At 43.1% G+C, this 15187-nt stretch overlaps 1 protein-coding gene across 1 annotated transcript in view; it reads left to right on the top strand.

Annotated features, from left to right (window-relative positions):
• FSTL4 (follistatin like 4) overlaps nucleotides 1-15187 on the top strand; it is a 748534-nt gene that overhangs the window by 509901 nt on the left and 223446 nt on the right. The window lies entirely within an intron of this gene.

Raw genomic sequence — 15187 nt, forward strand, 5'->3', positions numbered from 1 at the left:
CGCAGTTAACAGCAAAAGTGACCTGCGTATATATTTATATTTTTCCACAAATAAAAGCCACTAAAGGCTTTTTAACATAGCACTTGCACCCCAATAACTAATTGCTGGAATGACAGAGCAAGACTTTTTGCCGCTGGCCCAGTGATGTCATGACTAGTATTAACTGGCCTGGGCGGGGCTAATCTTCAAGTGAACAGAGCTTAGCCGCGCCCAGGCCAGTGATACTAGTCGTGGCGTCACTGGGCCAGCGGTAAACAGCGACAAAGCCGTGGCGCTACTGGAGCACTGCTGCCTTCTCAAAAAGCTGATAGGCGGGGGTCCCGGGTGTCGGACCCCTGCCGATCAGATGCTGATGATCTATCCAGAGGATAGATCATCAGTTAAAACAAACTGTAGAACCCCTTTAAGTTAGTCCATTATGTTTGGTAATTGTATCACAGGCAGAGCCTATTGTGTTTTGTTAATTGTGTTTGGTAATTGTATCTGACCTAATTATCTCCCTGACCTAATTATCTACCAGGCAGAGGGGAGAGATTGTGTATCCTGTTTCCATTGGTCTGTGTGCCACACAGTTCCCCATCAGGTCCAGATGGGAGGTCCCCTTGCATGGGGGACTTGCATATGTGGCCAAGTGTGGCACCAATAAAAGCAGTTCATCTTCACTCTCAATACTAAGTTCTGTCTCTTATTGGGAAAAACGCGATATCACAGTTCACTAGCTCTTGTAAGAGCTGTTTCTGCTTCCCTCACGGATGGCCTTGGAGTTCCTGCAGCACCTCTCACCATTGGAAAAAAGATATCTCTGGCGGTGAAACCCTTCTGCTACAAAGGGGTATCGCTACAGTTTCTGTGTCTGTTATTATTATTTTTTTGCGGATAGGATGTGAACCCATTGATTTCAATGGGTCTTCAAAAAATGCAGACAGCACACCATGTGCTGTCCACATCAGTATGTCCATTCCGTACCCCCGCAAAAAAAATAGAACATGTCCAATTCTTGTCCGTTTTAGTCATTTTTACAATGGATCCGCAAACAAAAACGGATGGCATACGGATGTCATCCGTTTTATTTTGCGGATTCACAATTTGCTGGACCGCAAAACACATACGGTCGTGTGCATGTAGCCTTAGGCCTCTTTCAGACGGGCGTCCTGAATTTTCTCCGGATGCGTCCCGGGTGCATTGTGGGAAACCCGCGCGAGTGTGCACGCAATTTCAGTCAGTTTTGACTGCGATTGCGTTGTTCACGTTTTAACGCTGGGGTGCAATGTGTTTTGCACACGAGTGATAAACTGTACCCAGACCCACTGAAGTTCGGGTTTAGGTTAGTTGTGTGGATGTTATTATTTTCCGTTATAACATGGTTATAAGGGAAAATAATTGCATTCTTAATACAGAATGCTTAGTAAAATGCTGCTTGAAGGGTTAAAAACAAAAAAAATTAACTTACATCATCCACTTAATCGCACAGCCGGCATTGATTTCTTTCTTCTACTTTGAGGACCTGCAAAAGGATCTTCTATCTTCATTCAGCAGGACTCGCGTTGACGTGGTGAGAGCGATTACGTCATCATAGGTCCTTTTGCAAGTCCTCAAAGAAGAAGAAAGAAGACGATACTGGCTGCGCAATCAACTGGATGAGGCGAGTACATTTTTATTTTATTTTTTACCCCTCAAAAAACATTCTGTATTAAAAATGCTATTATTTTCCTTTATAACCATAAGGGAAAATAATACAGTGAATTGATCAGTTTACTAACATCATCTCCTAGCAGCCATGCGTGAAAATCTCATTGCATCAGCACTTGTTATGCGATTTTCACGCAGCCCGATTCATTCCTATGGGGCCTGCGTTGCCTGAAAAACGCAGAATATAGAACATTCTGCGATTTTCATGCAATACACAAGTGATGCGTGAAAATCACCTCTCATCTGCACAGCCTCTTTGAAGTGAATGGCTTCGGATTCAGTGCGGGTGCTGCAATGCGTTCACCTCACGCATTGCACCCGCGTGGAAATTTCACCCGTGTGAAAGGGGCCTTAGTCAGGGAGAGCTGTGCTGTAGAAGGGACAGATAGTGTAGGGAATAGAATTTTATTTTTTGGTTCGCAGGGTTGGTGTTAGAGACCCAAAAGTCCTTTTAAGGACTATTGTTGTGTCTGTCAGCAATATATATTTTTACCGCAACCTGCTCTAAATTGCGTGTGATTAGAGACCCAAAAGTCCTTTTAAGGACTATTGTTGCATCTGACAGCAATATATATTATTAGCGCAACCTGCACTAAATTGCGTGCAATTGGTAGAGACCCAAAAGTCCTTTTATGGACTATTGTTGTATCTGGCAGCAATATATATTGTGCAACCTGCGCTAAATAGCTTGCAATTGTTTGGCTGCTGCAGCCAGCGACATTATCTGCGCTACATCTCCTGTGTAACGTGTGCGCAGCCTAAAAATATCTGTGATATCCAGTGTACTTTTTCTGCAGACGCTGCGGATAGTGACATTACCTGCGCTACATCTCCTGTATAACGTGTGCACATCCTAAAAATATCTGTGACATCCAGTGTACTCTTTTCGTAGATCGTGTCCACTGCGGACAGTTACATTACCTGCGCTACATCTCCTGTATAACGTTTGTGCATCATAAATATCAGTGATATTCCTTGTCATTTTTTTATTAGCCGCTGGTGACAGCGACATTACCTGCGCTACATCTCCTGCATGACGTTTGCGTATCATAAATATTAGTGACATTCAGTTAAATTTTTTCGCCACCAGTGACAGCGACATTAACTGCGCTACATCTCCTGTATAACGTTTGCGCATCATAAATATCAGTGATATTCCCTATAATTTTTTATTAGCCGCTTGTCACAGCGACATTACCTGCGCTACATCTCTTGCTTAATGTTGTCGCATCATAAATATCAGTGACAATCAGTTTAATTTTTTCGCTGCTGGTGACAGCGACATTACCTGCACTACATCTCCTGTATAATGCTCGCACATCCTAAATATCAGTGACATTCAGGGTAATTTATTTGCGCATACACTTACAAAACCTGCGCTACTGTACGTGTCACATGCTTGCAAGCATATATACCATTTATTATGAAGAAGACGAGCAGTAAGGAACGGGGAATTAACTGTGATGCTGATGGTGCCCGCAGAGGCCGTGGCCCTGGGCGCGCCAGAGCACAAAAAACACACTCATCCACGATACCTAGCTTCATGTCCCAGTTTGCAGGGCGGTGCAGGAAACCACTCTTGAAGTCATACCAGTGTGACCAGGTGGTCTGTTGTATAGCAGCAGATAATGCTTCCACCCTGTCTTCCACAAAGTCCAGTCTCAGTATCCAAGAGTCTGGTCAACAGAATCCTTACCCTAATCCTCCTTCCTCTCACCATGAACAGTCTTGCCAAACAAGTGGTCCCACTCCGCTCCGAGGAGCTCTTTTGATTACCATTCCTTGATTTGGGCCTCTCGCTAAGCCCGCTTAAAGAGGGACATGAGGAGATATTGTGCACTGATGCCCAAACTCTTGAGCATCCACAGTCACAAGAAGATAATGGAAGGAATGGCAATTAGTGTTTCACGAGCTGGATGATGATGATGAGACACAGTTGCCAATAAGTCAACGGCAATTAGTGTCTCAAGAGGTTGATAATGAGGATGAGACACAGTTGTCAATAAGTGAGGTTGTTGTTAGGTCAACAAGTCAGGAGGATGACCAGAGTGATGAAGTGAAAGAGGAGGTGGTGGATGATGAAATCACTGACCCAACCTGGGAAGGTGGCAAGCTGAGCAAGGACAGCAGTGCAGAGGGGGAAGGATCCGCAGCACCGCAACAGACTGGAAGAGGCAGTGGGGTGGAAAAAGGGAGAAGGTGGGCCACACCAAACAGGCCCACAGCTGTTCCCAGAGCACCCCTTGCCAAGGGCTAGGTGTTCCGCAGTCTGTCGCTTTTTTGAGCAAAGTGCGGACAATAAAAGAATTGTCATTTGCAACCTGTGCCGTAGCAAAATGAGCATGGGCGTGAACACTAGCAACCTCACCACCACCAGCATGATCCACCAAATGGCATCAAACCACCCTAATAGGTGGGCCGAACGCCTGGGTCTACAATCAGTGTCTGCGGGTCACACCACTGCCTCCTCTTCCCCTGTGTTACGTGTTGGCCAATCCCCTATCCGGGTGCCTCCCGCCCTGCACCTGGACCTTTGCAAGCACTATCAGCTAGCACATCAACTTCTGTGTCCCAGTGCAGCATGCAGATGTCCATACCCCAGACCTTAAGACGAAAGTGCAAATACCCAGCCACCCACCCACAGGCCATAGAACTAATTGCACACCTTTCCAAATTGCTGGCCCTGGAAATGTTGCCATTTAGGCTTGTGGACACTAAGGACTTCCGATACTCAGTCCACAGCTGACACTATTTTTCATGGTGTGCCATCCCCACCTTACACCAGCATCTGTCCCGCCACATTACATGTGCCCTGACCAACGCAGTTATTGGCAAGGTCCACTTAACGACTGACACATGGGCAAGTGCTTGTGGCCAGGGATGCTACATTTCCCTTACAGCACACTGGGTGAACGTTGTGGAGACCGGGATCAAGTCATACCCTGGGATGGTTCTACCAATGCCAAGGATTGCAGGCCCTACTTCCATCAGGATTTCTGCCACCACCTACATTAGTGGCTGAAACTCCCCCTTCTCCTCCTCCTCCACCTCTGAATTATCATCTTGCAGCACCAGTCAGCCATCAGTCAGTAGCTGGAAGCAGTTCAGCACTGCAGTGGGGAAGTGGCAACAGGCCATGCTTAAACGAATATGTTTAGGTGACAAACATCACACCCCCACAGAGCTGTGGCAGGGTATAAGGGACCAGACTGAGCTGTGGCTCTCGCCACTCAACATACAACCAGACATGGTTGTGTCTGATAATGGCTGTAACTTGGTGGCGGCTTTGGAGCTCGGCAAGCTCACACACATACCATGGCTAGTCCACGTGTTCCACTTAGTGGTTCAGCGGTTTCTAAAAACCTACCCCAATTTGCCTGAGCTACTGGTGTGTGCCCATTTCCAAAAGTCATCTACAGCTGCCGCCGGTCTGGCAACACTGCAACATAATCGTCGCCTTTCCAGTCAGCTTATGCTTGTCACGGATGGTGTTACAGAAAACTAGAAAACACAAATGAAGACTTGATCCAAAACTAAGGAACAGGAGGGTAAGCCCTGTAAGAGCCCTAGCTCTCTCCCTTACTGCTCAGCCTATGCAAAAATCTCAATGGTAGAAAATTGCATATCCTCGTTCCTCGACTGTATAACACCTGAACACCCTATAATAGTGAGGGGATACGACCACCGGCTCCCTACACTTAATACGGAGGGAGTCAGGGTCACCTAGGATCAAGCCCACAGGCAAACAGAAATAAAGAAAACAGACTTATCTTGTGCATGCAGTAGTAACAGCTTCTAGCATCAGCACACTCCAGGAAGTTGTATAAACCGCAAAGTGATGCAGTATGGGAAGGGATTTAAAGGGATGCAATCAGTGCAACTACATTACAGCTGAGAGAGGCTAACGAGATGAGAAAATAAAAGCAAAACAAAAGGAACCTCAAGCAGAAGGTTCTGTAGAACGTCTGACAGAGCTTCTCAGATGTCTGGTGGTGACAGTACCCCTCCTTCTATGAGTGGACTCCGGACACTCAGAGCTCACTTTCTCAGGATGGGACCTATGGAAAGCCCTGATGAGATGAGTGGCCTTAATGTCCGTCACTGGGACCCACATCCTCTCCTCAGGACCATAACCCTCCCAATGAGGTACTGGAGAGAACCGCGGACAACACGAGAATCCACAATCCTAGAGACCTGAAATTCAAGATTACCATCAACCACAATAGGAGGAGGAGGTAAAGGCGAGGGTACAATGGGTTGGACATAAGGTTTTGATAGGGACTTGTGAAAAACATTATGGATCTTCCAAGTCCGAGGAAGGTCAAGACAGTAGGCAACGGGATTGATGACGGACAAGATTTTGTAAGGCCCAATAAACTTAGGACCCAACTTCCAGGAGGGAACCTTCAATTTGATATTCTTAGTAGACAACCATACCAGATCACCAACATTCAGGTCCGGACCAGGCACACGTCTCTTATCAGCCACACGCTTATATCTCTCACTCATGCTCTTTAGATTATCCTGAATCTTTTGCCAAATAGATGACAAAGATGAGGAGAATCTCTCCTCATCAGGTAAACCAGAAGCCCCCTCTCCAGAGAATGTCCCAAACTGCGGATGAAACCCATATGCACCAAAAATCAGAGCTTCTCAGATGTCTGGTGGTGACAATGCTCTTCATAAGCGACGAGTGGACATGGGTGTCTAACCTCTGTGAGGTTTTGCGCAACTTTGATGAATCAACACAGATGGTGAGTGGCGATGATGCTATTATCAGCGTAACCATCCCACAATGAAGGAGGACACTTTGTATGTGGAAGAGGTGGAAATGGAAAAAGACAGTACACAGGGTGATAGCCAGACCAACCTCTGTTCGTCTTCTCAGCATGAATTGGATGATGAGGAGTAGGAGGACAAGAGATGGTTGCCTCCGCTACAGAGAGTAGTACCCACATCTAGGTTTATTCCATCTGTTCAGCGTGGATGGGCCGATGAGGAGGAAGAGGATGAGGAGATTGCTGTCCTGATCTGGAGAATGACTCTCAAAGTCTTGTCTGTTGGAACTCTGGTCTTCATGTTATGCTGCCTTTCCCGTGACCCTCACGTTATACGCATTTTGGCCAACACGATTACTGGTGGTTCACCCTTCCCGACCCCGCTACAAAGAGAACTTCTCATTTTTCATTCCTGTGGTGGAGACGACTAGCACAATGGTGCAATACCAGAAGATCCTTGTTGAAACACACAGCAGTTCCAGCAAAGGCAAGGCAACTCTTTCCAAGACTTGGGACAGTTTCATGACACCCCGCCAGCAACCTCACCCTGATGTCCTGCCTAATGTCACAAGGAGAGAAAAGTTTCGGAAGCTGGTGAAAGAGTACGTAGCAGATCGTGTCAGCAACCTCAATGATCCCTCTGTGCCTTACAACTTACTAACAGCACTGCACTGGGCGTATTACAGTATAAAATATATATATATATATATATATATATATATATATTCTCTGTGTTGTTCTGCAGTTAATTCTGGCAAAAGTGTATAGTGGCCTATTTCATTCCAACAAGAAAAATATATGCTCAGTTCACTTCTGCAGTTATTTCTGTTGAAAGCGTATAGGGGTGTATTACAGTAAAAAAAGAAAAATATGTACGCATTTTACTGGTGCACTTATTTGTGTCAGTGACCTATTTCAGTACAGAAAGAAAAATATGCAAAGAAAAATTGGGGGTCAGTCAGTACATCCAGTGTGCAGGTGTGCGTTGCCATGGCTGAAAGCACAAAGGTAAAAAAATATACAATGCAACAGCACTCTGCAAACCAAATAAAGTACAATAATGCCAAAAGTATTCTGGTGCAAATGCTACGCTAATAAATTTAAGATGCTTGGCAAATTGTTTTGTACAAAATTATTTGGTCCCGTCTGCCAAACGTCAAGGCAATCTCAGTAAGACGTGAACCTAACACTAAATACCACATTAACTAGTGCCATGCTAGCCTCCATTACAGTTAGGGAATGCAGGTTTCACAAGCATGCCGAGCCCACATTATATTATGCCTCTTATGGTGCCAAAATGCCCTCCATTATAGTCAGAAAAGAAAAAATATACACGCTCCTCACTGGTGCATTTATTTCTGCTGAACGCATTTCCTGGCCTATTTCAGTACAAAAAGAAAAATATATTCTCAGTTCACATCGGCAGCGGTTATCTGTGCTGAAAGCATGGCTGGGATTCAGCAGGGTGGCAGTAGTGGGAGGTCGGGAGCCAATAGTGCCCTGGGTAGAGAGTAGTAGCTGTAGCAGTCAGTAAGTGTGGCGGTTATATGTGTTATTTTGTATTTCAGTCCAAACAGAAAAATACATTCTCAGTTCATATGTGCGGCGGTTAGATGTGTTGAAAGTGTTTAGTTGCCTATTTCAGTACAAACAGAAAAATACATTCTCAGTTTACGTTGGGGGCGGTTATATGTGATGAAAGCGTTTAGTGGCCTATTTCAGTACAAACAGAAAAATACATTCTCAGTTCACATTGGCAGTTATATGTGTTGAAAGCATGGCTGGGATTCAGCAGGGTGGCAGCAGTGAGAGGTCGGGAGCCAAACGCGCCTGGGGTAGAGCACCTGCTTCGCAGCATCCTACCTACCCGGGAAGTAGCAGGGGTTCTCGAAAGTAGAGGCAGTTATAGCTGGTAAAATCTTTATTGAAGTATTTCGGTCAAAAAACAAAATGTATTCAGCGGTCAGCGCTGCGGTTATATGCGGTTAAATCTCCATGATGTCTCCATGATAAATCTGCAGTTTGGGGGCCCTGTGTGGCTTCTACACACTTTCAAAATAATCCTTCAGCAGAGCGAATAGATGCCGGATGACTGGGACGCTCCATGACTTTCTGTCACGGCTGAGGATGGGGAAAACCCTCAGCCGTGCAATGCCAGAAGATGTTAATGGGTACTCAGCCAGAACAACAGAAATAGGGAACAGGTCACCTCCAATTGCGTCCCTAATCTGACCCTAAACTCCTAACCGTATGAGCCAACCCTGATGGTAGGAGGGCTCATACACCGGAACCTAATAGTCCCTGCTAGCCCTCAGGGTGGCCCTGGACTAGGAGCTGGGTAGACAACCTGTTCCTCCTGGACGCGGAGAAACAGGAGTCTAAAGTGGCCAAGCTACAAAGAAAAGGGAGACATGAACAACTTATGGCAATGGCAGGTAAATGTAACAAATACAACACCTACCTGCCACAGACATAAAGCCTGGAACCCATGTGCAAGTGCTGCTGTCCACAACTACACAAATGGACACAGCACACACCACACAATCACACAGGAACCCAGGACCATAAGCTCAAAAGAATAAAGACCAAACAAACACCTTCATAACATCATGTGACATAAATCTTATGACCACAAGGGTGGCCCCCACTGGCAGATGGTATAACAGGAGGATGTCTCCAGCAACCATGGCTGAAGAACCCCTCCGCTAACTGAAAACAGCAGAGGCTTTATAGCCCACAGTAGCCACACCCACACTCAGACACACCCAGTGATCACACACACAGAAGGGAGTTAACCCTTCCAACACAATGCAAGGGAAGACGGACACTTAAAGGGGAAGTACACACATAAACACACACTTCACCTGTTGCCACGGGCAATGGCATGCGTGGCAACCATGTCCTGGGGATCAGCCATAGGGCTGAGACACTGCCACCACATGCACACAACACCACACGTTGCCACGGGCAACCAAGTGAAGGAAAGTGTCACAAAACACACCATAGGCCGTGACACTTTCCCAGGAGCTTCTGTCTGGAGCAGCTGTTCATTTGTGAAACGTCCGTATAGTGTGGGGGAATCCGAAGACCCTTTCCATCTCCGTGCTCCATTATATGTCTTCAAAACCTTTATTGAAGTATTTTGGTGGAAAAATTAATTTTATTCTGCATTTAGCGCTGCACTTATATGCATTAAAATCTTTTGTGAATTATTTTGGTGGAAAAACAAATTTCATTCAGCGCATAGTACTGCAGTTATATGTGGTAAAATCATTAACTTCCTCCTCTCTTCATTCTCATCCTCAACACACACACTGACTTGACACCCCCTCCCCAGCTATATACAGGTGAAACTAGAAAAATTAGAATATCGTGCAAAGTTCATTTATTTCAGTAATGCAACTTAAAAGGTGAAACTAACATATGAGATAGACTCATTACATGCAAAGCGAGATATTTCAAGCCTTTATTTGTTATAACTTGGATGATTATGGCTTACAGCTTATGAAACCCCAAAGTTACAATTTTGAGGTACCCTTTACTCAGGGGTTATGGATTAATTAGCTGACTAGAGTGTGACACTTTGAGCCTAGACTATTGAACCTTTTCACAAAATTCTAATTTTATTCTGCATTAATGCAATTTCTTTTAATTTGCATTACTGAAATAAATGAACTTTTGAGCAATATTCTAATTTTTCGAGTTTCGCCTGTATATATAAGTGGTGCCAGCACCACATGGGGCGAATAAAGGTAAATGACACTGCCAGCCTGTTAAAGGGAATTACAGCATGATACCACAATACATTTGATATGACATTTAGCAACAGTTTAAAATGCACACATATACTGTAGCACATAGTGGGACACTGCATCAAGATGAATCAGGCGTGGATCAGCCAGGATTTCCACACACATGTGCCTAAAGCATCAGACTAGATCATCCATGTTGCCACACCAACAATTTGACAAAAGAGACCGGTTTCTTCTGGCTACCTGCCTCAGCTACTATTCTGATGCTGCAACCCACCTGATGCCACACATCTGATTCCAAGTGCTCCTTATTGCACCCACCTTTGTCAGCGGGTACTGGTATTGCCATCCACCATTCCACCACTCTGTTACTGGGTCACTTTGTGTTCTCCTGATGCAGCTGCTGCTGCCATCTCCAAACTATGCCACCTTATCACTCTGTGGCCTCCTCATGCTGCTGCCATATCCATACTATGTCCCCTTGCCACTCTGTGGTCTCCTGATGCTGCTGCTACTGCCATCTCCACATTATGTCACCTTGCCACTCTGTGGTCTCCTCATGTTGCTGCCACCTCCACACTATGTCACCTTGTCACTCTATGGTATCCTGCTGCTGCCATAGCCACACTATGTTACCTTGCCACTCTGTGGCCTCCTGATGCTGCTGACGCCTCCAAACTATGTCACCTTGTCACTCTGTGGTCTCCTCATGCTGCTGCCATCTCCACGCTATTTCACCTTGCCACTCTGTGGTATGCTGCTGCTGTGGCTGCCATATCCACACTATGTCATCTTGCCACTCTGTGGTCTCCTCATGCTGCTGCCATCTCCAAACTATGTCACCTTGCCACTCGGTGGCCTCATCAAACTGCTGCCATCTACAGACTCTGTCATTGTGCCACTCTTTCAAAGTGTTTTCTTTTTCCGGTGAAAATGATGGGTGACTGAAAAACTCCTTTTGCTGTATGGACCGAATGGCGTTGTGTGAGGTCGTGTGATGTCTGAAAGTGTGAGGAAAATATATATTATTAAACAACAAATATACAAACAGTACATGAAAACAATGCAAACTCCTGATGCTTCCGCCACTTCCATACTCGGTCATTGTGCCACTCGGTGGCCTCCTCATACTGCTGCCAAATCCAGACCCTCTCATTGGGCCACTCTGTCATCTCCTCATGCTGCTTTTACCTCACCACTATGTCATAGGTCTACTCTGTGGACTTCTCATGCTGTTACCACCCTCCACAACCCATGACTGGTCCACTCTTTTGCCTTTTGGCCTGTCTGACATTGTCATTTATTTGACCATTCTTCTGATCTGTCAGATGGAAGGAAAAATGAGACGCACAACGGATCCTGTCTGTGTAGCAGCTGTAAGGCCTGTATGGTCCCATCAGAATTAGCTTGTGATTTGGTATCCAAAAGCAAGAGTGGGTAGAAAACACAGAAGACATGCAAATATTCCATTCACATGTCATCTCTGTTTTACATTTACTTCAGTTTTTTTTTTTTTGTATTAGCAATACTAATGGATTATTGAGCAAATGCTGACTGAGTGAAGACGTATGCTCCACAGACAGGATCTGATTTGTGTTGGTTATTGTTCTGACGGATCAGAGGAAGGGCAAATTAATCAGTGACTCTGTCTGGGGGGCTCTATTTTTATAAACGTTTAATAGAACAGGTTCTGATAACATCTATGTGGAATCAGCTGGCTACGGTGTAAAAGAAGTGTGCTTCTTCTTTCCACTTACATCGATCTGTAAGGTTGAGTTCATACTTGAGTTGTTTGGTCAGTTTTGGCCCCGTAACTGCCCAAATAAGTGAAGTGTACAGTGATTCTAAGACTGATTCCTGTCATCTGCATGTCATACGCACTCACAGTATTATTTCACTACCAAAGCAGACTCCCTACGCATGTTACTACAAGGCACAGTGATCTACACCACTCTAAAGGCTCTCAGCAGGAAATAGCCGTTTTTAACGTAATTTTCCGCGAATATATTCGGATCAAGCCAAATTTTTCCCGGAAAATTTGGCGAACCAGCGAATTGAATTTTTTAATAATTTGCTCATCTCTAGATATCACCAACTGTAGTAGCTATTACAGCTTCTTATGGAGTTGTCACATGTAAAAAAAAAAAGGTCATTCCTATGGGACAACACTACTTGGAGCGTGCAATCCTATATTCGCTTGTGTTCATGCAATCCAACACAAGAACAGAGAGAAGCTCACCAGAAGCACATGTGCCTCAAAGAATGCAGAAACTGCCCTTTTTTATGAGCAATGCATTAGATAGAAGACATTCAGCTTTCATCCTGCATCTCCTCCAGCGATAGTAAATGTTATTGGACAGTCCTGTATCAGTAGGTCAAAGAGGCAAAGTTATCTATTGTAAGGGATCATTCACCACAGCAGATTCATTGAAGAAACTGCCCTATTCACCTGCATTAAGATGTATGAAATAGATTTTAAGTCACAAAAATTTCTGTTGCATGATAATTCACCTAAATCAACTGGACTGGATTTGGCCAAGACCCCTAATTAATATTCATCAGGAGACAAATGAAGGCATTAAAGATAGAAAATTCAGTAGAATCATCATGTAGGTCAATAAGAGAAAATAAGCTTGACAGTGCAGCAATCTATTTATGATAGTCCAACGTGGTTCATCCAAAAGCATTTAAAAATAATGTCTACTGACCCGTGTTCTTCAATTATTGCCTGTAGTAATGCGCTGCTTAGCTGTAAAATATAAGCATATTAGAAATCAGTGAACAACTCTGTCTCCAGAATGTTGGCTGCTGCAGGCCCATTTTCTATTGGTCATGAAAGTCATTACATTCCTAAAGGATTGAAGGTGAAATAAAAGGTCATATGCTTCCAATCCATGCATTATATTTATGAGTAATATAGTGCAACTAGGCTCTGCGGTAGAAGTTACATGATAAAGCTATTTTCTTCTGGCCTTGTATCCTTGGATTATTTAGTAAAGCTAAGACAAGCACCTAAAGGTATTGAGAAACTGCTAGGTATTTTTAAATGAAGAGTTCAGTGAGAGGTGAATGTGAGAATATAGCGCTAATAGGTCATTTTAAAAGAGCATAACACACTCCAGCACCAAGAGCTCTTCTAATCAGGTTTACTTATAGCGTGCAGTTCCCAACGTGTACAGAAAATACGGCTGATACAGGCTCCGGATAAAGGGAACAATATTTGTCTTGCTAAGCATAAACAATCTTCCAATTCATCTAGCCGATGATTCATTTAACCTTTCATGATCTGTTTGAACTGCTGAGCAATTCAAAGTCTAAGTCTACAGTCAACAAGCAGATTGCTCGAAAGATTATATTGGAAATATAAAGTAAAGAGTTTGTACCAGGCTCTCACTTCATTATTATATTTAAACTGTTTACGGATAAATTTACTGCTATTTTAAAAGGAAAAAACGGATACGTAAAATTCATGAATATTCAAAATAGGCAGAAGAATACATTATTTTTGTGTTTATATTATGTCTATGTTCAATTTAATACTGCATTCTGATTTTAAACAACATTTTGCTTTGTTATTTTAGTTACAATTTAATGCAAAAACATACAATATTGTGCTAAAGTTTTAGTCACGCGTGGAAAAAATGCTGCAATGTAAGAATGCTTTCAGAAACTGAAGTTTGCTTTTATTAATTAAAAAATGTAATGTGAATGAACAAGAGAAATCTAAATGAAATCAATATTCACCTTCAAAACAGCATCATTTCTTCTAGGTTCACTTGCACATAGTTCTTTTTAAATTTAGAATTGACGTTGTTCCAGACATCTTGGAGAACTAACCACAAATCTTCTGTGATTGTATGCTTGCTGAAATCCTTGTCTCTCTTCATGCAATCCCAGACAGATTCAATGATTTTGAGATCTGGGCTCTATGGAGGCCATATCATCACTTTCTGGATTCCTTGTTCTACTTTATACCTAGGATATTTCATAATGACTTTGGCTGTATGTTTGGGCTCATTGTTCTGCTGGAGAATAAATTTGGAGCCAATCAGAAGCCTGGTTGTAATACAGAGGGAAAGAAATTACCTCATAGACTTTTAGGTTATGTCTACACTTTTTAGGGAATTTTTTTGCTTACAAGAATTTTTTGAGGTGGTGTTTTGTAGTCAATAAGACAAACTTGTTATTTCCTTTATGTGAAAATACCTAAAGAAAATTGCACCAGAGTATTCTGCAACTTGAGGAAGTGCCAAGGGAGAAAAAAAATGCAAGAAGCAGTTTTAGTGAGGCATTTTATAATTTCCAGTTTTTTTTCTTCTGTTTTTTGTTTTTACAAAAAAACTGACAAAAAAGCTACCTTTAAAAAAAGAAAAACCTAGTCTGACGCCACCCTCATGGAGGTGTCTCTGTACATACAGCTAAACAATGTAGAATCTTTCTATGGAAAGATTTACATTGAGAAGAATTTTGCCACTTTTCATACTGTAACCTTGCAGGTCTTCATTCACAGTTTATCTGTAAAAAGTTAATCTAATTATAAACCGAGCTTGGGAGTAATCAATAGTATGAACATGTTTTGGTGAGCAGAACCCAAATTAATTAAAATTATATATTCATTAAAAAGTACCATCAAATCTTAAGTTACTTTTAAAAATGCAAGATATCAGCAAAATCTTACTTACAGAGGAAAGCATTTTTCTTTTAATTAAAATGTTAGACCACATTGTAATGCAAAACTAATACACAATTAATAATTATGGAGATACGAATCCAAAAACAATAATCAGGTCTTTACAATCAAACTTTAGTTTACAGCTTTTAATTGCATAAACAGCTACATCAAATATCTCCTAAATTAAACTGTAGGAGAGTTTCATAAGCTTCATAGATGTGGACCGCAATGTTCTGAAAATCAGTATGTGAACACCTGGGTTGTATGCATATTGTAGTATCTGTAATGTATACTAC

This window comes from Bufo gargarizans, chromosome 2 (assembly GCF_014858855.1).
Source record: "Bufo gargarizans isolate SCDJY-AF-19 chromosome 2, ASM1485885v1, whole genome shotgun sequence".
Taxonomy (NCBI): domain Eukaryota; kingdom Metazoa; phylum Chordata; class Amphibia; order Anura; family Bufonidae; genus Bufo; species Bufo gargarizans.